Source organism: Siphateles boraxobius, unplaced genomic scaffold, assembly GCF_051911475.1.
Source record: "Siphateles boraxobius isolate OS27281-9 unplaced genomic scaffold, OSU_SipBor_1 116, whole genome shotgun sequence".
Classification (NCBI taxonomy): Eukaryota; Metazoa; Chordata; class Actinopteri; order Cypriniformes; family Leuciscidae; genus Siphateles; species Siphateles boraxobius.
Window position 1 is genome coordinate 543,374 of NW_027508718.1, and position 17,622 is coordinate 560,995.

The following is a 17,622-nucleotide window of genomic DNA, read 5'->3' on the forward strand; positions in this document are numbered from 1 at the left end:
AATGCAGGCATCGATCCCACTACCTCTCGCTTGCGCCTACTGCTTCCTACCGATTGAGCCAAAGTAAGCCCAAAGTAAGCCCACGTGAGCCAATCGTGTTTCTCTGCTGTGGCTTACTTTTGACCAATCGCGTTCTCTCCTGTGGCTTACTTTTGACCAATCGTGTTTCTCTCCTGTGGCTTACTTTTGACCAATCGCCTTTCTCTCCTGTGGCTTACTTTTGACCAATCGCGTTTCTCTCCTGGCTCTGCTCCTGTGGCTTACTTTTGACCAATCGGCGACCGCTATTATTATCGTCATCTTTGCAATCTTTGCAACAGGTAAGTCTATTCTTCACGACTGTATAATCGATCATTATTCATTCATAAACAGTGTTTGTTTTTAGACAATTAAACATGCCAATAAAGCTAGCTAGCGTGTAATGGCACACGTTTTCTTCTGTACATGTGAACCTGCAACTTTACCATGATATACAGTAAAAAACATGCCACTACTGTCAAGATAATTAGCCGACCGCTAATTAAGCTATATCATCCTTAAACCATTTTTTTGTTGTTGTTAATTTAGTATTTTTTTGTGTCATTCATTACATTATTATATACATTACTCCAGCCCACGTGCCCACCACCACTGTGCCCACTGCATCTGTCCTCACTGCTGCTGTGCCCACTGCCACTGTGTCTGTTCCTCCTCCACCTACTGCCACTAAGAACAGGCCACTGCTGGCGACCAATGTGTAGGCCCTGTTGGAGCGGGGGAAGCATTTATTTGCTTCACAGCTGGCACAAAAGATTTTGTCTCCAGCCAAACCCTGTAAGTGGGTAAGTTTTTTCTTTTTTCTCCAGCCACTGCAGGCTCGAGAGGCCCTGCTCCTGCCCCGGCTCGTGCTACTGCCCCTGCTCCTGCCTTTTATCCTGCTCCTCCAGCATTGTGGACCCCTGGCCAGGTGTCCCAGTCGCCTGCAGAGCTTCCTGTCCACTGGAAAGAGCAACTCCCATCTTTCCAGCAAGGCTTTCAACCCCTGTCCCTCTGCACCAGGACCATCCTCACTACAGCCACCCACAGGACTGCAGCGCCCTGCCCAGCCTCCTCTGCAGTCTCCTCCTCTGCGCCCTGCCCAGCCTCCTCTGCAGTCTCCTCCTCTGCGCCCTGCCCAGCCTCCTCTGCAGTCTCCTCCTCTGCGCCCTGCCCAGCCTCCTCTGCAGTCTCCTCCTCTGCGCCCTGCTCAGCCTCCTCTAAAGTCTCCTCCACAGCCTTCTGTCCAGCCAAGTGCTGCCTCTGCTCCTGCAACATCAACTGGGTCCAGTGTTGGAGACCAGGCTCCTGTAAGTAAGCTTCTCATTATTCGTGTGCAGGTCCTGCAGCGTTATTTCCAATGACCACAAAAAAGAGGCCGCATTTCCTCTGTGCTGGAAACTTTGCTCCGGCTATCTTTTAATTGTAGATTTAATCAAAAAATTGCGCTTTAAGCCATGGAAGCTGAAATGTTTCCGGCCCGGCAGCAGCAAGAAGGGAGGGAAAAAACAGAGGTGATGCGCAACTGGTGACATGGCAGTGAAATTGACACTCTCAAACCGAGTCGGAATTGGGGAAACATGGGCTTAAAAAGCAAAGGCTTCATTTGCTCCTTGCTATCGTGCTTCAGGACTCAATGATTTGCTGCTCATGGGAAAAGTTGACACACGCCAAGGTTCCATGGTGTAATGGTTAGCACTCTGGGCTTTGAATCCAGCGATCCGAGTTCAAATCTCGGTGGGACCTGCTTTTGCCAGGAATGTGTGCAGTACCTCGTTCGAAAAAACTTTTTCGGCAGCACTGAGCCGCAAGAGCTCATCTAGTTAGTGCCCCTTGAAGGGGGGCGTAAAAAGGATGGACAGCACTGGAGAATGCAGGCATCGATCCCGCTACCTCTCGCATGCTAAGCAAGCGCTCTACCATTTGAGCTAATTCCCCTCGATGATGGAGAGAAGGTGTCCATCGCTCTCAAAGACAAAGACGAGGCGCGATCCCTAGCACGTGTGCAGGTGCTGTAGCGTGATTTCCAATGACCACAAAAAAACAGGCCGAATTTCCTCTGTGCTGGCAACTTTGCACTGGCTACCTTTTAATTGTAGATTTAATGAAAAAATTGCGCTTTGAATCCAGCGATCCGAGTTCAAATCTCGGTGGAACCTTTTTAGGTTCTTTGCGGAAGGGAGGGAAAAAACAGAGGTGATGCGCAACTGCTGACGTGGCGGTGAAATTGGCACTCTCAAACCGAGTCGGAATTGGGGAAACATGGGCTTAAAAAGCAAAGGCTTCATTTGCTCCTTGCTATCGTGCTTCTGGACTCAATGACTTAAATCCTTGCTATCGTGCTTCTGGACTCAATGACTTAAATCTCTGCTGCTCATGGGAAAAGTTGACACACGCCAAGGTTCCATGGTGTAATGGTTAGCACTCTGGGCTCTGAATCTAGCGATCCGAGTTCAAATCTCGGTGGGAACTGCTTTTGCCAGGAATCTGTGCAGTACCTCGTTCGAAAAAACTTTTTCGGCAGCACTGAGCTGCAAGAGCTCATCTAGGTAGTGCCCCTTGAAGGGGGGCGTAAAAAGGATGGACATGAACATGAAGTGTTTTTTTGTTTCAACAAATGATTCTCGACTATGTTATAAAAGATATACCAAAACGATTTGATATACCATTTTAAGTTTTAGATCTGTTTGATGATCATATTATTATGAATTGGCATAAACGCCTTTATGTTATATTTGGTGTTTCTTAGTAATCTCTGCCACAAAAGCTAAACAGAACAAAACGATTTAAGCATGGCATGATACCAGCAAGATTGTACCAAGAAGTGTTATTTATTTTCTTATTAATAAGTTCATCACACTATTTACAATTTGTACACAAGGCAATTCAAAGTGATTCACAGTTGTATAAAAAACAATAATGCTTATGCTCATAATAATAATAATAATAATATTCATTAATTATTATAATATTATAATAATTAATTACATAAAAAACAAATGATGTAGTAAAATACTTTCAGTTGGAATATGACAGCTATGTAACGTTCTGTTTATGCCTGTGTCCTTTCAGATTATGTATGCATACCCGGTTTTACGAAGAACCTCTGAGGGTCGACTCCTTATGGAGCCAACTGAGGAGGCCAATAGGAGGAAGATCGTGTTGGCAGGGAGGGCCAGGTGTAAGGAGGAGGTCCTGGCTGAGGCCACTGCCTTTTTGAGGCAGAATGGAGGGAATCCTGGAGACCAGTTCCTGGTTCTGGCTCACTGCAAGATCCAGTTTGGGAAACACCAGGGTCAGAGGTTCCTGTGGCTGCTGGATAACTCACTGGGGTATGCCTGCTATCTGGTCAGCAGCATTTTGGGGGAGGAGGAGAGGGACAACCCGCTGTCGGACAACAAACACCTGTTCCTCAGATACACCTCGCAGATCAGGGAGGTAGGCGAGGCTGTAGAGGTGTATCAGAAAAAAACAGGCCATGCTGCAGGAGGCCCAGAGGACAGGAGACTCTGGATGTCTGATGGTGGAGTTTGGGGATTTTAAGGGTAGGTCAATGAAGGAGGTGTATGAGGACCCAAGCAAGGAGGCCCAGGCTCTCATCACCTACCTGAAGAAGGGAAAGGCCAGGCCTAACACCAATATGGCCCTTTTCAAAGCATACGTGCTGAAGAGGCAGGCTCTAGCCCACGTGCCCACCACCACTGTGCCCACTGCATCTGTCCTCACTTCTGCTGTGCCCACTGCCACTATGTCTGTTCCTCCTCCACCTACTGCCACTAAAAAGAGACACACAAAAGATTTTGTCTCCAGCCAAACCCTGTAAGTGGGTAAGTTTTTTCTTTTTTCTCCAGCCACTGCAGGCTCGAGAGGCCCTGCTCCTGCCCCGGCTCGTGCTACTGCCCCTGCTCCTGCCCCTTATCCTGCTCCTCCAGCATTGTGGACCCCTGGCCAGGTGTCCCAGTCTCCTGCAGAGCTTCCTGTCCACTGGAAAGAGCAACTCCCATCTTTCCAGCAAGGCTTTCAACCCCTGTCCCTCTGCACCAGGACCATCCTCACTACAGCCAACCACAGGACTGCAGCGCCCTGCCCAGCCTCCTCTGCAGTCTCCTCCTCTGCGCCCTGCCCAGCCTCCTCGCAGTCTCCTCCTCTGCGCCCTGCTCAGCCTCCTCTGCAGTCTCCTCCACAACCTTCTGTCCAGCCAAGTGCTGCCTCTGCTCCTGCAACATCAACTGGGTCCAGTGTTGCAGACCAGGCTCCTGTAAGTAAGCTTCTCATTATTCGTGTGCAGGTCCTGCAGCGTGATTTCCAATGACCACAAAAAAAGAGGCCGCATTTCCTCTGTGCTGGAAACTTTGCACCGGCTACCTTTTAATTGTAGATTTAATCTACAATTAACACTCTCAAACCGAGTCGGAATTGGGGAAACATGGGCTTAAAAAGCAAAGGCTTCATTTGCTCCTTGCTATCGTGCTTCAGGACTCAATGACTTAAATCTCTGATGCTCATGGGAAAAGTTGACACACGCCAAGGTTCCATGGTGTAATGGTTAGCACTCTGGGCTTTGAATCCAGCGATCCGAGTTCAAATCTCGGTGGGAGCTGCTTTTGCCAGGAATGTGTGCATTACCTCGTTCGAAAAAACTTTTTCGGCAGCACTGAGCCGCAAGAGCTCATCTAGGTAGTGCCCCTTGAAGGGGGGCGTAAAAAGGATGGACAGCACTGGAGAATGCAGGCATCGATCCCGCTACCTCTCGCATGCTAAGCAAGCGCTCTACCATTTGAGCTAATTCCCCTCGATGATGGAGAGAAGGTGTCCATCGCTCTCAAAGACAAAGACGAGGCGCGATCCCTAGCACGTGTGCAGGTGCTGCAGCGTGATTTCCAATGACCACAAAAAAACAGGCCGAATTTCCTCTGTGCTGGCAACTTTGCACTGGCTACCTTTTAATTGTAGATTTAATGAAAAAATTGCGCTTTGAATCCAGCGATCCGAGTTCAAATCTCGGTGGAACCTTTTTAGGTTCTTTGCGGAAGGGAGGGAAAAAACAGAGGTGATGCGCAACTGCTGACGTGGCGGTGAAATTGGCACTCTCAAACCGAGTCGGAATTGGGGAAACATGGGCTTAAAAAGCAAAGGCTTCATTTGCTCCTTGCTATCGTGCTTCTGGACTCAATGACTTAAATCCTTGCTATCGTGCTTCTGGACTCAATGACTTAAATCTCTGCTGCTCATGGGAAAAGTTGACACACGCCAAGGTTCCATGGTGTAATGGTTAGCACTCTGGGCTCTGAATCTAGCGATCCGAGTTCAAATCTCGGTGGGAACTGCTTTTGCCAGGAATCTGTGCAGTACCTCGTTCGAAAAAACTTTTTCGGCAGCACTGAACCGCAAGAGCTCATCTAGGTAGTGCCCCTTGAAGGGGGGCATAAAAAGGATGGACAGCACTGGAGAATGCAGGCATCGATCCCACTACCTCTCGCTTGCGCCTACTGCTTCCTACCGATTGAGCCAAAGTAAGCCCAAAGTAAGCCCACGTGAGCCAATCGTGTTTCTCTGCTGTGGCTTACTTTTGACCAATCGCGTTCTCTCCTGTGGCTTACTTTTGACCAATCGTGTTTCTCTCCTGTGGCTTACTTTTGACCAATCGCCTTTCTCTCCTGTGGCTTACTTTTGACCAATCGCGTTTCTCTCCTGGCTCTGCTCCTGTGGCTTACTTTTGACCAATCGGCGACCGCTATTATTATCGTCATCTTTGCAATCTTTGCAACAGGTAAGTCTATTCTTCACGACTGTATAATCGATCATTATTCATTCATAAACAGTGTTTGTTTTTAGACAATTAAACATGCCAATAAAGCTAGCTAGCGTGTAATGGCACACGTTTTCTTCTGTACATGTGAACCTGCAACTTTACCATGATATACAGTAAAAAACATGCCACTACTGTCAAGATAATTAGCCGACCGCTAATTAAGCTATATCATCCTTAAACCATTTTTTTGTTGTTGTTAATTTAGTATTTTTTTGTGTCATTCATTACATTATTATATACATTACTCCAGCCCACGTGCCCACCACCACTGTGCCCACTGCATCTGTCCTCACTGCTGCTGTGCCCACTGCCACTGTGTCTGTTCCTCCTCCACCTACTGCCACTAAGAACAGGCCACTGCTGGCGACCAATGTGTAGGCCCTGTTGGAGCGGGGGAAGCATTTATTTGCTTCACAGCTGGCACAAAAGATTTTGTCTCCAGCCAAACCCTGTAAGTGGGTAAGTTTTTTCTTTTTTCTCCAGCCACTGCAGGCTCGAGAGGCCCTGCTCCTGCCCCGGCTCGTGCTACTGCCCCTGCTCCTGCCTTTTATCCTGCTCCTCCAGCATTGTGGACCCCTGGCCAGGTGTCCCAGTCGCCTGCAGAGCTTCCTGTCCACTGGAAAGAGCAACTCCCATCTTTCCAGCAAGGCTTTCAACCCCTGTCCCTCTGCACCAGGACCATCCTCACTACAGCCACCCACAGGACTGCAGCGCCCTGCCCAGCCTCCTCTGCAGTCTCCTCCTCTGCGCCCTGCCCAGCCTCCTCTGCAGTCTCCTCCTCTGCGCCCTGCCCAGCCTCCTCTGCAGTCTCCTCCTCTGCGCCCTGCCCAGCCTCCTCTGCAGTCTCCTCCTCTGCGCCCTGCTCAGCCTCCTCTAAAGTCTCCTCCACAGCCTTCTGTCCAGCCAAGTGCTGCCTCTGCTCCTGCAACATCAACTGGGTCCAGTGTTGGAGACCAGGCTCCTGTAAGTAAGCTTCTCATTATTCGTGTGCAGGTCCTGCAGCGTTATTTCCAATGACCACAAAAAAGAGGCCGCATTTCCTCTGTGCTGGAAACTTTGCTCCGGCTATCTTTTAATTGTAGATTTAATCAAAAAATTGCGCTTTAAGCCATGGAAGCTGAAATGTTTCCGGCCCGGCAGCAGCAAGAAGGGAGGGAAAAAACAGAGGTGATGCGCAACTGGTGACATGGCAGTGAAATTGACACTCTCAAACCGAGTCGGAATTGGGGAAACATGGGCTTAAAAAGCAAAGGCTTCATTTGCTCCTTGCTATCGTGCTTCAGGACTCAATGATTTGCTGCTCATGGGAAAAGTTGACACACGCCAAGGTTCCATGGTGTAATGGTTAGCACTCTGGGCTTTGAATCCAGCGATCCGAGTTCAAATCTCGGTGGGACCTGCTTTTGCCAGGAATGTGTGCAGTACCTCGTTCGAAAAAACTTTTTCGGCAGCACTGAGCCGCAAGAGCTCATCTAGTTAGTGCCCCTTGAAGGGGGGCGTAAAAAGGATGGACAGCACTGGAGAATGCAGGCATCGATCCCGCTACCTCTCGCATGCTAAGCAAGCGCTCTACCATTTGAGCTAATTCCCCTCGATGATGGAGAGAAGGTGTCCATCGCTCTCAAAGACAAAGACGAGGCGCGATCCCTAGCACGTGTGCAGGTGCTGTAGCGTGATTTCCAATGACCACAAAAAAACAGGCCGAATTTCCTCTGTGCTGGCAACTTTGCACTGGCTACCTTTTAATTGTAGATTTAATGAAAAAATTGCGCTTTGAATCCAGCGATCCGAGTTCAAATCTCGGTGGAACCTTTTTAGGTTCTTTGCGGAAGGGAGGGAAAAAACAGAGGTGATGCGCAACTGCTGACGTGGCGGTGAAATTGGCACTCTCAAACCGAGTCGGAATTGGGGAAACATGGGCTTAAAAAGCAAAGGCTTCATTTGCTCCTTGCTATCGTGCTTCTGGACTCAATGACTTAAATCCTTGCTATCGTGCTTCTGGACTCAATGACTTAAATCTCTGCTGCTCATGGGAAAAGTTGACACACGCCAAGGTTCCATGGTGTAATGGTTAGCACTCTGGGCTCTGAATCTAGCGATCCGAGTTCAAATCTCGGTGGGAACTGCTTTTGCCAGGAATCTGTGCAGTACCTCGTTCGAAAAAACTTTTTCGGCAGCACTGAGCTGCAAGAGCTCATCTAGGTAGTGCCCCTTGAAGGGGGGCGTAAAAAGGATGGACATGAACATGAAGTGTTTTTTTGTTTCAACAAATGATTCTCGACTATGTTATAAAAGATATACCAAAACGATTTGATATACCATTTTAAGTTTTAGATCTGTTTGATGATCATATTATTATGAATTGGCATAAACGCCTTTATGTTATATTTGGTGTTTCTTAGTAATCTCTGCCACAAAAGCTAAACAGAACAAAACGATTTAAGCATGGCATGATACCAGCAAGATTGTACCAAGAAGTGTTATTTATTTTCTTATTAATAAGTTCATCACACTATTTACAATTTGTACACAAGGCAATTCAAAGTGATTCACAGTTGTATAAAAAACAATAATGCTTATGCTCATAATAATAATAATAATAATATTCATTAATTATTATAATATTATAATAATTAATTACATAAAAAACAAATGATGTAGTAAAATACTTTCAGTTGGAATATGACAGCTATGTAACGTTCTGTTTATGCCTGTGTCCTTTCAGATTATGTATGCATACCCGGTTTTACGAAGAACCTCTGAGGGTCGACTCCTTATGGAGCCAACTGAGGAGGCCAATAGGAGGAAGATCGTGTTGGCAGGGAGGGCCAGGTGTAAGGAGGAGGTCCTGGCTGAGGCCACTGCCTTTTTGAGGCAGAATGGAGGGAATCCTGGAGACCAGTTCCTGGTTCTGGCTCACTGCAAGATCCAGTTTGGGAAACACCAGGGTCAGAGGTTCCTGTGGCTGCTGGATAACTCACTGGGGTATGCCTGCTATCTGGTCAGCAGCATTTTGGGGGAGGAGGAGAGGGACAACCCGCTGTCGGACAACAAACACCTGTTCCTCAGATACACCTCGCAGATCAGGGAGGTAGGCGAGGCTGTAGAGGTGTATCAGAAAAAAACAGGCCATGCTGCAGGAGGCCCAGAGGACAGGAGACTCTGGATGTCTGATGGTGGAGTTTGGGGATTTTAAGGGTAGGTCAATGAAGGAGGTGTATGAGGACCCAAGCAAGGAGGCCCAGGCTCTCATCACCTACCTGAAGAAGGGAAAGGCCAGGCCTAACACCAATATGGCCCTTTTCAAAGCATACGTGCTGAAGAGGCAGGCTCTAGCCCACGTGCCCACCACCACTGTGCCCACTGCATCTGTCCTCACTTCTGCTGTGCCCACTGCCACTATGTCTGTTCCTCCTCCACCTACTGCCACTAAAAAGAGACACACAAAAGATTTTGTCTCCAGCCAAACCCTGTAAGTGGGTAAGTTTTTTCTTTTTTCTCCAGCCACTGCAGGCTCGAGAGGCCCTGCTCCTGCCCCGGCTCGTGCTACTGCCCCTGCTCCTGCCCCTTATCCTGCTCCTCCAGCATTGTGGACCCCTGGCCAGGTGTCCCAGTCTCCTGCAGAGCTTCCTGTCCACTGGAAAGAGCAACTCCCATCTTTCCAGCAAGGCTTTCAACCCCTGTCCCTCTGCACCAGGACCATCCTCACTACAGCCAACCACAGGACTGCAGCGCCCTGCCCAGCCTCCTCTGCAGTCTCCTCCTCTGCGCCCTGCCCAGCCTCCTCGCAGTCTCCTCCTCTGCGCCCTGCTCAGCCTCCTCTGCAGTCTCCTCCACAACCTTCTGTCCAGCCAAGTGCTGCCTCTGCTCCTGCAACATCAACTGGGTCCAGTGTTGCAGACCAGGCTCCTGTAAGTAAGCTTCTCATTATTCGTGTGCAGGTCCTGCAGCGTGATTTCCAATGACCACAAAAAAAGAGGCCGCATTTCCTCTGTGCTGGAAACTTTGCACCGGCTACCTTTTAATTGTAGATTTAATCTACAATTAACACTCTCAAACCGAGTCGGAATTGGGGAAACATGGGCTTAAAAAGCAAAGGCTTCATTTGCTCCTTGCTATCGTGCTTCAGGACTCAATGACTTAAATCTCTGATGCTCATGGGAAAAGTTGACACACGCCAAGGTTCCATGGTGTAATGGTTAGCACTCTGGGCTTTGAATCCAGCGATCCGAGTTCAAATCTCGGTGGGAGCTGCTTTTGCCAGGAATGTGTGCATTACCTCGTTCGAAAAAACTTTTTCGGCAGCACTGAGCCGCAAGAGCTCATCTAGGTAGTGCCCCTTGAAGGGGGGCGTAAAAAGGATGGACAGCACTGGAGAATGCAGGCATCGATCCCGCTACCTCTCGCATGCTAAGCAAGCGCTCTACCATTTGAGCTAATTCCCCTCGATGATGGAGAGAAGGTGTCCATCGCTCTCAAAGACAAAGACGAGGCGCGATCCCTAGCACGTGTGCAGGTGCTGCAGCGTGATTTCCAATGACCACAAAAAAACAGGCCGAATTTCCTCTGTGCTGGCAACTTTGCACTGGCTACCTTTTAATTGTAGATTTAATGAAAAAATTGCGCTTTGAATCCAGCGATCCGAGTTCAAATCTCGGTGGAACCTTTTTAGGTTCTTTGCGGAAGGGAGGGAAAAAACAGAGGTGATGCGCAACTGCTGACGTGGCGGTGAAATTGGCACTCTCAAACCGAGTCGGAATTGGGGAAACATGGGCTTAAAAAGCAAAGGCTTCATTTGCTCCTTGCTATCGTGCTTCTGGACTCAATGACTTAAATCCTTGCTATCGTGCTTCTGGACTCAATGACTTAAATCTCTGCTGCTCATGGGAAAAGTTGACACACGCCAAGGTTCCATGGTGTAATGGTTAGCACTCTGGGCTCTGAATCTAGCGATCCGAGTTCAAATCTCGGTGGGAACTGCTTTTGCCAGGAATCTGTGCAGTACCTCGTTCGAAAAAACTTTTTCGGCAGCACTGAACCGCAAGAGCTCATCTAGGTAGTGCCCCTTGAAGGGGGGCATAAAAAGGATGGACAGCACTGGAGAATGCAGGCATCGATCCCACTACCTCTCGCTTGCGCCTACTGCTTCCTACCAATTGAGCCAAAGTAAGCCCACGTGAGTCAATCGTGTTTCTCTGCTGTGGCTTACTTTTGACCAATCACGTTCTCTCCTGTGGCTTACTTTTGACCAATCGTGTTTCTCTCCTGTGGCTTACTTTTGACCAATCGCCTTTCTCTCCTGTGGCTTACTTTTGACCAATCGCGTTTCTCTCCTGGCTCTGCTCCTGTGGCTTACTTTTGACCAATCGGCGACCGCTATTATTATCGTCATCTTTGCAATCTTTGCAACAGGTAAGTCTATTCTTCACGACTGTATAATCGATCATTATTTATTCATAAACAGTGCTTGTTTTTAGACAATTAAACATGCCAATAAAGCTAGCTAGCGTGTAATAGCACACGTTTTCTTCTGTACATGTGAACCTGCAACTTTACCATGATATACAGTAAAAAACATGCCACTACTGTCAAGATAATTAGCCGACCGCTAATTGAGCTATATCCTCCTTAAACCCTTTTTTGTTGTTGTTAATTTAGTATTTTTTTGTGTCATTCATTACATTATTTTGACCACAAGAAGATTTTTACTAAAACCTTTAAAAAAAAAGTTTAATTCATATATGTTATACTATACTATGTTATACACCAGTATACATATTTATGTTATCTTTTTAAATACTATGTTATACATATTTAAAAAGACATGAATAGGCAAAAACAAGTGTTTTTTTGTTTCAACAAATGATTCTCGACTATGTTATAAAAGATATACCAAAACGATTTGATATACCATTTTAAGTTTTAGATCTGTTTGATGATCATATTATTATGAATTGGCATAAACGCCTTTATGTTATATTTGGTGTTTCTTAGTAATCTCTGCCACAAAAGCTAAACAAAACAAAATGATTTAAGCATGGCATGATACCAGCAAGATTGTACCAAGAAGTGTTATTTATTTTCTTATTAATAAGTTCATCACACTATTTACAATTTGTACACAAGGCAATTCAAAGTGATTCACAGTTGTATAAAAAACAATAATGCTTATGCTCATAATAATAATAATAATAATATTCATTAATTATTATAATATTATAATAATTAATTACATAAAAAACAAATGATGTAGTAAAATACTTTCAGTTGGAATATGACAGCTATGTAACGTTCTGTTTATGCCTGTGTCCTTTCAGATTATGTATGCATACCCGGTTTTACGAAGAACCTCTGAGGGTCGACTCCTTATGGGGCCAACTGAGGAGGCCAATAGGAGGAAGATCGTGTTGGCAGGGAGGGCCAGGTGTAAGGAGGAGGTCCTGGCTGAGGCCACTGCCTTTTTGAGGCAGAATGGAGGGAATCCTGGAGACCAGTTCCTGGTTCTGGCTCACTGCAAGATCCAGTTTGGGAAACACCAGGGTCAGAGGTTCCTGTGGCTGCTGGAGAACTCACTGGGGTATGCCTGCTATCTGGTCAGCAGCATTTTGGGGGAGGAGGAGAGGGACAACCCGCTGTCGGACAACAAACACCTGTTCCTCAGATACACCTCGCAGATCAGGGAGGTAGGCGAGGCTGTAGAGGCGTATCAGAAAAAAAACAGGCCATGCTGCAGGAGGCCCAGAGGACAGGACACTCTGGATGTCTGATGGTGGAGTTTGGGGATTTTAAGGGTAGGTCAATGAAGGAGGTGTATGAGGACCCAAGCAAGGAGGCCCAGGCTCTCATCACCTACCTGAAGAAGGCAAAGGCCAGGCCTAACACCAATATGGCCCTTTTCAAAGCATACGTGCTGAAGAGGCAGGCTCTAGCCCACGTGCCCACCACCACTGTGCCCACTGCATCTGTCCTCACTTCTGCTGTGCCCACTGCCACTGTGTCTGTTCCTCCTCCACCTACTGCCACTAAAAAGAGACACACAAAAGATTTTGTCTCCAGCCAAACCCTGTAAGTGGGTAAGTTTTTTCTTTTTTCTCCAGGCACTGCAGGCTCGAGAGGCCCTGCTCCTGCCCCGGCTCGTGCTACTGCCCCTGCTCCTGCTCCTCCAGCATTGTGGACCCCTGGCCAGGTGTCCCAGTCGCCTGCAGAGCTTCCTGTCCACTGGAAAGAGCAACTCCCACCTTTCCAGCAAGGCTTTCAACCCCTGTCCCTCTGCACCAGGACCATCCTCACTACAGCCACCCACAGGACTGCAGCGCCCTGCCCAGCCTCCTCTGCAGTCTCCTCCTCTGCACCCTGCCCAGCCTCCTCTGCAGTCTCCTCGTCTGCGCCCTGCCCAGCCTCCTCTGCAGTCTCCTCCTCTGCGCCCTGCCCAGCCTCCTCTGCAGTCTCCTCCTCTGCGCCCTGCTCAGCCTCCTCTGCAGTCTCCTCCACAGCCTTCTGTCCAGCCAAGTGCTGCCTCTGCTCCTGCAACATCAACTGGGTCCAGTGTTGCAGACCAGGCTCCTGTAAGTAAGCTTCTCATTATTCGTGTGCAGGTCCTGCAGCGTGATTTCCAATGACCACAAAAAAAGAGGCCGCATTTCCTCTGTGCTGGAAACTTTGCACTGGCTACCTTTTAATTGTTGATTTAATCAAAAAATTGCGCTTTAAGCCATGGAAGCTGAAATGTTTTCGGCCCGACAGCAGCAGGGAGGATGTATGTTTCGGCTCGTTGTTCTAGGGGTATGATTCTCGCTTAGGGTGCGAGAGGTCCCGGGTTCAAATCCCGGACGAGCCCATTATTCGGCTTTGCTTATAATCTCTTCAGCCTTATTAGGGCAACCAGGATATTTCTGAGCAATTGGGGATAAAATGTGCCAGAGAGAGGCTGGTTAGCTCAGTTGGTTAGAGCGTGGCGCTAATAACGCCAAGGCTGCGGGTTCGATCCCCGTACGGGCCAATCATTTTCTCTCTGGGACCTTCGCTCTGCTCTTCTCGAAAATGACGGGCGGTCTCCCATACATGCATGCTGGCCAAACCGCACAAGTACCAGGCCGAAATAGCTCAGTTGGGAGAGCGTTAGACTGAAGATCTAAAGGTCCCTGGTTCAATCCCGGGTTTCGGCAGAGGAACAACCTCCCCCTCTTTTAGTCTACCTGATTCCACCTCTCAGACAGCCAGTTAGCAGGGTGTGTTGGTTCCATGGTGTAATGGTTATTACTCTGGGCTTTGAATCCAGCGATCCGAGTTCAAATCTCGGTGGAACCTTTTTAGGATCTTTGCGGAAGGGAGGGGAAAAACAGAGGTGATGCGCAACTGCTGACGTGGCGGTGAAATTGGCACTCTCAAACCGAGTCGGAATTGGGGAAACATGGGCTTAAAAAGCAAAGGCTTATTTTGCTCCTTGCTATCGCGGTTCTGGACTGAATGACTTAAATCTCTGCACCTCATGGGAAAAGTTGACACACGCCGAGGTTCCATTGTGTAAGGGTTAGCACTCTGGGCTCTGAATCCAGTGATCCGAATTCAAATCTCGGTGAGACCTTCATTTGCCAGGCTAAACAGCACAAGTACCTGGTCGAAATAGCTCAGTTGGGAGAGTGTTAGACTGAAGATCTAAAGGTCTCTGATTCAATCTCGGGTTTCGGCAGAGGAACCACGCCCGCCTCCTTTAGGCTACCTGATTCCACCTAGCCTCATCGCTATCTGCCTCTCAGACAGACAGCTGGGAGGGTGTGTTGGTTCCATGGTGTAATGGTTAGCACTCTGGGCTTTGAATCCAGCGATCCGAGTTCAAATCTCGGTAGAACCTTTTTAGGTTCTTCGCGGAAGGGAGGGAAAAAACAGAGGTGATGCGCAACTGCTGACGTGGCGGTGAAATTGGCACTCTCAAACCGAGTCGGAATTGGGGAAACATAGGGTGCTTCTCAATATCCCTCCTCGTCTCCTCGTTCCTCTGTCCTCCATCCTATGACCCGGAAACCGATCGAGCTCAGCCATCTTGAAGGACATCTCAATTCTCTAATTGCACCTCGAGGAGTGAGGAGGCTTTCAGAGGAGTCATGAGCGAGGATACACAGTTGTATCCTATGCGGAAGTGTTTTATTGACTAAACGTGACGCACGTATACATTCTCCTCGCCCTTCACATCGGTCACAATCTGTTTTAAAGTATACTTTACCTTTGCAGTTTATATAAACCACACATTACACATATTTCAACAGGGTATCTTGCTTTATTTATTATTTATTATGAATTTCTTAAATAAACAAACTGCAACAACATGAGGGCAGATCCTTTGAGCGCTGCTGATGACGCTATGAAGTGACGCTCGAATGATCAAGTATTCCAATGTATAAAAAAGCTTTCATTCGATTCCTCCATCCTCATTTTTGTCATTCATTACATTATTTTGAGCACAAGAAGATATTTTACTAAAACCTTTAAAAAAAAGTTTAATTCATATATGTTATACTATACTATGTTATACACCAGTATACATATTTATGTTATCTTTTTAAATTCTATGTTATACATATTTAAAAAGACATGAATAGGCAAAAACAAGTGTTTTTTTGTTTCAACAAATGATTCTCAACTATGTTATAAAAGAAAAACCAAAACGATTTGATATACCATTTTAAGTTTTAGATCTGTTTGATGATCATATTATTATGAATTGGCATAAACGCCTTTATGTTATATTTGGGTTTTCTTAGTAATCTCTGCCACAAAAGCTAAACAAAACAAAACGATTTAAGCATGGCATGATACCAGCAAGATTGTACCAAGAAGTGTTATTTATTTTCTTATTAATAAGTTCATCACACTATTTACAATTTGTACACAAGGCAATTCAAAGTGATTCACAGTTGTATAAAAAACAATAATGCTTATGCTCATAATAATAATAATAATATTCATTAATTATTATAATATTATAATAATTAATTACATAAAAAACAAATGATGTAGTAAAATACTTTCAGTTGGAATATGACAGCTATGTAACGTTCTGTTTATGCCTGTGTCCTTTCAGATTATGTATGCATACCCGGTTTTACGAAGAACCTCTGAGGGTTGACTCCTTATGGGGCCAACTGAGGAGGCCAATAGGAGGAAGATCGTGTTGGCAGGGAGGGCCAGGTGTAAGGAGGAGGTCCTGGCTGAGGCCACTGCCTTTTTGAGGCAGAATGGAGGGAATCCTGGAGACCAGTTCCTGGTTCTGGCTCACTGCAAGATCCAGTTTGGGAAACACCAGGGTCAGAGGTTCCTGTGGCTGCTGGAGAACTCACTGGGGTATGCCTGCTATCTGGTCAGCAGCATTTTGGTGGAGGAGGAGAGGGACAACCCGCTGTCGGACAACAAACACCTGTTCCTCAGATACACCTCGCAGATCAGGGAGGTAGACGAGGCTGTAGAGGTGTATCAGAAAAAAACAGGCCATGCTGCAGGAGGCCCAGAGGACAGGAGACTCTGGATGTCTGATGGTGGAGTTTGGGGATTTTAAGGGTAGGTAAATGAAGGAGGTGTATGAGGACCCAAGCAAGGAGGCCCAGGCTCTCATCACCTACCTGAAGAAGGGAAAGGCCAGGCCTAACACCAATATGGCCCTTTTCAAAGCATACGTGCTGAAGAGGCAGGCTCTAGCCCACGTGCCCACCACCACTGTGCCCACTGCATCTGTCCTCACTTCTGCTGTGCCCACTGCCACTATGTCTGTTCCTCCTCCACCTACTGCCACTAAAAAGAGACACACAAAAGATTTTGTCTCCAGCCAAACCCTGTAAGTGGGTAAGTTTTTTCTTTTTTCTCCAGCCACTGCAGGCTCGAGAGGCCCTGCTCCTGCCCCGGCTCGTGCTACTGCCCCTGCTCCTGCCCCTTATCCTGCTCCTCCAGCATTGTGGACCCCTGGCCAGGTGTCCCAGTCGCCTGCAGAGCTTCCTGTCCACTGGAAAGAGCAACTCCCATCTTTCCAGCAAGGCTTTCAACCCCTGTCCCTCTGCACCAGGACCATCCTCACTACAGCCACCCACAGGACTGCAGCGCCCTGCCCAGCCTCCTCTGCAGTCTCCTCCTCTGCACCCTGCCCAGCCTCCTCTGCAGTCTCCTCCTCTGCGCCCTGCCCAGCCTCCTCTGCAGTCTCCTCCTCTGCGCCCTGCCCAGCCTCCTCTGCAGTCTCCTCCTCTGCGCCCTGCTCAGCCTCCTCTGCAGTCTCCTCCACAGCCTTCTGTCCAGCCAAGTGCTGCCTCTGCTCCTGCAACATCAACTGGGTCCAGTGTTGCAGACCAGGCTCCTGTAAGTAAGCTTCTCATTATTCGTGTGCAGGTCCTGCAGCGTGATTTCCAATGACCACAAAAAAAGAGGCCGCATTTCCTCTGTGCTGGAAACTTTGCACTGGCTACCTTTTAATTGTTGATTTAATCAAAAAATTGCGCTTTAAGCCATGGAAGCTGAAATGTTTTCGGCCCGACAGCAGCAGGGAGGATGTATGTTTCGGCTCGTTGGTCTAGGGGTATGATTCTCGCTTAGGGTGCGAGAGGTCCCGGGTTCAAATCCCGGACGAGCCCATTATTCGGCTTTGCTTTTAATCTCTTCAGCCTTATTAGGGCAACCAGGATATTTCTGAGCAATTGGGGATAAAATGTGCCAGAGAGAGGCTGGTTAGCTCAGTTGGTTAGAGCGTGGCGCTAATAACGCCAAGTCTGCGCGTTCGATCCCCGTACGGGCCAATCATTTTCTCTCTGGGACCTTCG

The 17,622-nt window shown here is 47.7% G+C and overlaps 11 non-coding genes across 11 annotated transcripts; all 11 read left to right on the forward strand.

The window, feature by feature from the left end:
• Positions 1-1,689: 1,689 nt before the first annotated feature.
• Positions 1,690-1,761, forward strand: trnaq-uug (transfer RNA glutamine (anticodon UUG)). Its single transcript has one exon. It is a non-coding gene; the product is annotated as a tRNA-Gln (tRNA).
• A 2,782-nt stretch (positions 1,762-4,543) lies between these two features.
• On the forward strand, positions 4,544-4,615 carry trnaq-uug (transfer RNA glutamine (anticodon UUG)). The gene has a single exon. It is a non-coding gene; the product is annotated as a tRNA-Gln (tRNA).
• Positions 4,616-7,154: 2,539 nt separating this feature from the next.
• trnaq-uug (transfer RNA glutamine (anticodon UUG)) lies at positions 7,155-7,226 on the forward strand. The gene has a single exon. It is a non-coding gene; the product is annotated as a tRNA-Gln (tRNA).
• A 2,782-nt stretch (positions 7,227-10,008) lies between these two features.
• trnaq-uug (transfer RNA glutamine (anticodon UUG)) lies at positions 10,009-10,080 on the forward strand. Its single transcript has one exon. It is a non-coding gene; the product is annotated as a tRNA-Gln (tRNA).
• Positions 10,081-13,592: 3,512 nt separating this feature from the next.
• Positions 13,593-13,664, forward strand: trnap-agg (transfer RNA proline (anticodon AGG)). The gene has a single exon. It is a non-coding gene; the product is annotated as a tRNA-Pro (tRNA).
• An 88-nt stretch (positions 13,665-13,752) lies between these two features.
• trnai-aau (transfer RNA isoleucine (anticodon AAU)) lies at positions 13,753-13,826 on the forward strand. The gene has a single exon. It is a non-coding gene; the product is annotated as a tRNA-Ile (tRNA).
• A 93-nt stretch (positions 13,827-13,919) lies between these two features.
• Positions 13,920-13,992, forward strand: trnaf-gaa (transfer RNA phenylalanine (anticodon GAA)). Its single transcript has one exon. It is a non-coding gene; the product is annotated as a tRNA-Phe (tRNA).
• Positions 13,993-14,062: 70 nt separating this feature from the next.
• Positions 14,063-14,134, forward strand: trnaq-uug (transfer RNA glutamine (anticodon UUG)). The gene has a single exon. It is a non-coding gene; the product is annotated as a tRNA-Gln (tRNA).
• Positions 14,135-14,606: 472 nt separating this feature from the next.
• On the forward strand, positions 14,607-14,678 carry trnaq-uug (transfer RNA glutamine (anticodon UUG)). Its single transcript has one exon. It is a non-coding gene; the product is annotated as a tRNA-Gln (tRNA).
• A 2,686-nt stretch (positions 14,679-17,364) lies between these two features.
• On the forward strand, positions 17,365-17,436 carry trnap-agg (transfer RNA proline (anticodon AGG)). Its single transcript has one exon. It is a non-coding gene; the product is annotated as a tRNA-Pro (tRNA).
• An 88-nt stretch (positions 17,437-17,524) lies between these two features.
• trnai-aau (transfer RNA isoleucine (anticodon AAU)) lies at positions 17,525-17,598 on the forward strand. The gene has a single exon. It is a non-coding gene; the product is annotated as a tRNA-Ile (tRNA).
• The last annotated feature ends 24 nt before the right edge of the window (positions 17,599-17,622 follow it).